Raw genomic sequence first — 6000 nt, 5'->3', positions numbered from 1 at the left:
AAAGTGAGAGAGATAGAGGGAAAAAGAGAAAGAGAGAAACAGATACTGGATCTTCCATCTGCTTGTTCACTTCCCCAAGAGCCTGCAAAAATTGAGGATGGGCCAAGCCAAAGCCAGGAGCCAGAGATGCCAAGTACTTGAGTCATCATCTGCTGACTCCTAGTGTGTGTATTAGCAGGAAGTTACACTGGAAGCAGTGCAGGACTCAATCCAAGGCACTCTGATATGGGATGCTGGTGTCCCAAGCAACAGCTTAACCAAAGGCAGAAAATGCCTGCCCCTTAGAGTGGAAACTCATTACAGTTATAGTATTTGGAGGTGAGGTCTTTAGGAAAGCTTTGACTAGAGGCCAAACCAATGAAACCTGCCCAATCTTGAACTGTGAACCTCCAAAACCATGAGCCAGAGTAAACCTTTTTCCCATATAAAGTTACTGTGCTCCAGATATTTCATCATTGTAACAAAAATCTGACTTATACAAAGACATTATATTTCATTTTATTTTTCCCAAATAACTTCAGGAGAAAGTTCCAGGAAAGAATAGTTTATTGGTCTGACTCAACCATGTACCTATCCCTGCACCAATCAGTGTGGCTCATATAATGTGTTCTCTGATTTATTTTGCTGACCTCCATGAGGTTTCCACACATTATGGCTGGAGATCAGAGTCATTATTATAAATTTGGTAAGATGTATACTTATTATAAATCAGATGAGATGTACACTTCACTCTTGAATTTCCATCAACTTGGTTCCAACGACATAGTGCATCTATGGAACTTTCTCTGGTTCTGAATTTCATATTTTTGAAAGAGTGATCTTTCTGGCCTAGCCAGATCAAGGGTCCACTCCTGGTCCAGTCAACCTTGGCCAGAAAAAGTGGATGTGTGGAATAACAATACAATGGCAACTAAAATTGACTGGGTGCTACCTATACTTTACAAGCATTATCTTTATGTAGGTTTTGCATCCCTTCCTTGGCAGGATCCTGGACAAGCTATCAGAAAACAAAGATGGTGAGGTGTATAGATGCCCCAGCACATGAGAAAATCAGGTGCAGACAGACAGATACACATATAAAAAGCTAACTTCAGCCGTGTAATTCAATGTGACACCGCCACAATGGGAAAGCTCAATTTTGAAATCCAAAATATCTGAGCTCTAATTCCAACTCCAACAAGTTTCTTAACTGTGGGACTCAAATAAGTTCTTTTATCTCTCTGCTCAATTTCTTTTTCCTTCTATGAAATTATGATAATACTACATGGGGCCGGCACCGTGGTGCAGTAGGTTAATCCTTTGCCTGCAGTGCCTGCATCCCATATGGGCGCTGGGTTCTAGTCCTGGCTGCTCCTCTTCCAATCTAGCTCTCTACTGTGGCCCAGGAGGGCAGTGGAGGATGGCCGGAGTCCTTGGGCCCCTGCACCCGTGTGGGAGACCCGGAAGAAGCTCCTGGCTCCTAGCTTCAGATTGGCGCAGCTCCGGCTGTTGCGGCCATTTGGAGAGTGAACCAGCAGAGGGACGACCTTTCTCTCTGTCATTCCCTCTCACTGTCTGTAACTCTACTTCTCAAATAAATAAATAAACTTTAAAAAATGATAATACTACATATAGCCTGACAGGTGAGTGAACACAGAGTAATTAAGTACTGTGCTCTTAAGCACTCAAATATTACCAAGCGTTTATGAGTGCTTCATTGGTAAAAGGGAAATCCCAAAAGGTACAAACCAGCAGGAAGGGAAAGGCAGAGAAGCAACATGCCACTTACTCCATGCACATTGTTGTACAGTATCATTATACGGGAGTACTCCAAAAAGGTCATGGAAATATAGAACTGAAGTTTATCACGATGTCAAAAAAATCCCAAATCCACACATGCACTTTTCAAAGAGTTCATTTTCCATGAACTCTTTGAAATACTCTTAATATCAAAAGCTGATATTCACCCATTTTTGTGCCTACTATAGAACTTTTTCTCAGTGTTTTACATATACTAGCTAAGTATTATGACTGTCCCATTGGAAGGCACAGAAGGTTTTAGTAACTTGTCCTAGATCACACAGCTAGCGAGGACTCAAACTATGACAGCCTGGCTCCACAGCTCACATCTAACTACCATTCTGTGCTGCCGTCAGGCCGACTATCTAACAGTGTACCCTACGGTGGGCTGTTCTGAAGCAGCGGGACCCACCAGCGGACCCACCAGCACAGACAAGACTGTGTAGCTTCAAGACTTCAAACTTGCTAGAATTCCCCTTGTTTTCTCCACATGCCCTGTTTAATGAGGTTACCTCATCACAATTAATGGATTGTTATTCTTCTTAATCAGTAGAGTAAACTGTAAACTTTGAGATAGTTTGCCTACCACACTTAGTTTAAGATTTGGAAGGTTTACTTGCAAAAGCTCTTAGAAGCACCCATGAATAAACAAGAACGAAAAGTTAAACTAAGGACAGATACTTTTGTTTGCACTTTTTTCAAATCCATCCAAACAACAGGATTCAAAAGCTTTCCCTGTCACCAGAGGCAAATGCTTCTTCCCAAGGCACAGGACAGCCTGACACAGACAGAACCACCAAGGCGCTATGCTACTTGGAGAAACTGACAACTGATGCACAACTTTGTATTTTTGCCAGATTTTACATTAAAAGAGTTCCAAAGAGCAAACAGTGGTCAGTAGTGGTGACAGTGGATGACTTCTGGGGAGAACAAGATGACACGGTAGTGGATGCCTCTGGTAGGCCATTCAACTCCATTCTCAAATCTACCTTCCAGGGCTCCATCTAGTACAGAGGCTGGAAAAGCCAATTATCGGCTTTCCCCTGCCACTAGGGTTAGTCACATGGGACAGTCAGGTCCCCATCAATTATACATAGAAGTCTCTAGGAGACTCTGCCTCTAGCTCCGCCCCTTCTACAGCCTCCTATCTGCCGCCTCGCTTAGAGTGCTGTTCAGCACCACAGCAGCCATTCTACACCACTGGAGAAAGCCCAAGAGGACTGGAGGAACACGGCCCTGGTGTTTCTGAGATTTTAACAATGACCAACAGTTGTTTACCTCCAGAAAACGTGTTTTTTATGAGTAAAACAGTTTAAGTCACTCAGGTTTTCTACTCATGTCAAAAGTATTCCTATTCAGACAACGTGATGAGTGTTTTTTTTTTTAAACAAAGATGTATCTATTTATTTGAAAGTCAGAGTGGGAAGAAGCGACAGAGAGAGAGAGGAATCTTCCATCTGCTCGTTCACTCCCCAGAGAGCTGCAATGGCCAAGGTTGGGCCAGGCCGAAGCCAGGAGCTACATCCAGGTCTCCCATGTGAACTGCACGGGCCCAAGCGCTAGGGCCATCTTCTACTGCTTTCCCAGGTACATTAACAGAGAGCTGGATCAGAAGTGAAGCAGCTGGGACACAAACCAGCGCCCATATGGAATGTTGGCGTCACAGGCAGCGTTTTTACCTGTTAAGCCACAACACCAGCCCTGTGATTAGTGATATTTCATCCCAACCTTTTAATTCTACACCTACCTGTCTCTCTTTCTCAGAAATCCCCCAGAATTTTGGCTTAAGATGTTGTGGCATAGCTGGTTAAGCCACAGTCTGTAGCGCCAGTATCCCTCATGGACACTGGTTCAAGCCTCCTGGCTCCCTGCTAATGTGCTTGGGAAAGCAGCGGAAGATGATCCAAGTGCTCGGCCCTGCACCCATGTGTGAGGCATAGGAAGAAGCTCTTGGCTCCTGGCTTTGGCCTGGCCTAGTCCAGGTCACTGTGACCATTTGGGGAGTGAACCAGCAGATCAAAGATCTCTCTGCAACTCTGCCTTGCAAATAAATGAATATATTTGTTTTTAAAGAATCATTACTTATTCAAATCATGGAAATGACTTACAGGTCACAGTAGACTCAAAACAAGCATTCATACTTTATCATCTGATCATAATCATTATTTTAATGCATCTTCAGTGGCACATCCCAAATAGTACAAGAAAGATGTGCTACAGTCAATTATCAACCAGTTACTATTAGTCCAGCGCATACATGGAGACAAAAGAATGTACAACACCATCTTTCCCTTTAGGCTCAGGTACCTCCTTCAACTCTATGAGTCCATGGTTGAAGCATTTGCTCTGCCCCACTCTACTCCAGCTCCTGGAAGGGTACAGGTACAGGGCACTGGCTGTGAAGCTCACCCAGATGGACATCCCACTCATGGGCACCGGAAAAGCCACGTCCTCTCTTTGGACTCTCCTAACCCTTTCTCCATAGTTAGAGATGGGCATAAGGATTAAGGCAATCAAAGTGGTCCCAATGAGTCAATGCCATAATGCAGAGGTTTCTAGAGAGGATTTCTGGAGGTTGTGGTCTAAACAGAGTCTGAAACAGTGTTCCTGGTTTACTACGTACAGAAGTAATAGGGCTACCAGCCAGAAAGAAGTGACAGCAGTAAAGAAGGTGCCTGCAGTCACCTCGGCTGGGGGTATGGGAGTGGTGAACAGAAACAGTTCAGCTCTATGGAGCCACAGGGCTGTGAAGCAGACAAGCTGGCAGGAAACAAATCAGCATGGCTCTCAGTGATGGGGCAATGCTTAAGTGTTTTAAGACAGAAACCAACATTGCTTTTTTAAAAATTAACATTTATTAATTTTCATTTCATTTGAATGTCAGAGACAGAGACAGATGGAGAGAGACCTTCCATCTGATGGTTCACTCCCTAAATGCCTACAGTAGCCAGGGCTCAGCCAGGAGCCCAGAACTCAATTAAGGTCTCCCATGTGGGTGGTCAGGGACCCAAGTGCTTAAGCCATCACCTGCTGCAACCCAGGAAGCTGGATTGGAAGCAGAGTAGCCAAGACTCAAACCCAGGCACTCTGATATGGGATGCAGGTGTGCCAAGCAATGACAACAACTATGCCACAGTCCCAGCATTGCTCTACAGTCCAGAAAAATCACTTTGGAGACTGTGAGAAGTGTGGATCCAAGACAAGAAGCTGGATTCAAGGAAGAGAGGCTTGCCACAAGTTCCTGGAGAAACAAGAGGCCAGGTTGTTTTAACTAGGTAATCCATTTCCAAAGCCCAGCATCTCCAAGTACAGTACTGACCTCGGGCAGTCGCCTGGTAAGCTGGGTACCAGCTAGGCAGTGGAAGGAAAAGCTTCCCTCAAACACCCCATTCCCCCACTGAAAGAGAAGTACAACCAAGACCAGGGAGGTGCCTCTGTGGCAAGGGGCAGAGCTCAGCCCGGCATCCAGGCCATCACCAGCCTGGTGCTCTGAAGTCACCGGGCACTTTTCCCAAGTGCTCAGCGTGATGTTAACTCTGAATCCCAGGAGGTAAGAGCTTTTACCAGGGTCACAGAATGACCAGCCACGAATAGCCCTAGTGGCTCCTGGACCCAATTCCATGCCCTAAATACCAGATCACAAAAACCTGTTGTATAAAAATAGTTCAATGAAAATCTAAAATAAAATGGGTCATTTGCTCTCAAAAAGCAAACCAGCACAGTATTTCAGGAAAATGTCATGAACTTGAATGAAACTGTAATTTGGGAAGTTGTAAAAATATGGCTGCACAATTCCAAGGGCGACGCCTGTCACGTGCGCCTGAACCAGGCTCCGCCCTGCCGCTGTGCCTGGCTTGGTTTGTTGGAGGCTGCGTGTGGGTGAGACCAGAGTGAGAGGTCAGCTGCATCGGATGGGCTATTTAACAGCTGATCTGTTGGGTCCAGTGCCTAAGAAGTTAACTTCTAGCTTTGAGATGGTTTCTGGTAATTGTAGGTAATTTAAAATATAATTGCAATTTAGTTGGAAAAAAAAAACCCTCTCTGTTTGCAGTGTTTATGCTCACCGCTCTAATTTAAGGTCTAGAATGTCGGAGGCACTGCTCTTCAACACACGCCCGTTTTGCATGTTCCTGATTTTACCACCGATGATTATAAAAACAGCCTCAGCAAACCTCAGCCTGAACTGCAAGAGGGACGCACAGAGCGTGTGTATGAAGTTGC

This window comes from Oryctolagus cuniculus, chromosome 12 (assembly GCF_051225735.1).
Source record: "Oryctolagus cuniculus isolate XC-2025 breed Fujian yellow rabbit chromosome 12, ASM5122573v1, whole genome shotgun sequence".
NCBI lineage: Eukaryota > Metazoa > Chordata > Mammalia > Lagomorpha > Leporidae > Oryctolagus > Oryctolagus cuniculus.
The sequence above is the reverse complement of the archived record's forward strand: the minus strand, read 5'-3'. Positions refer to the sequence as shown.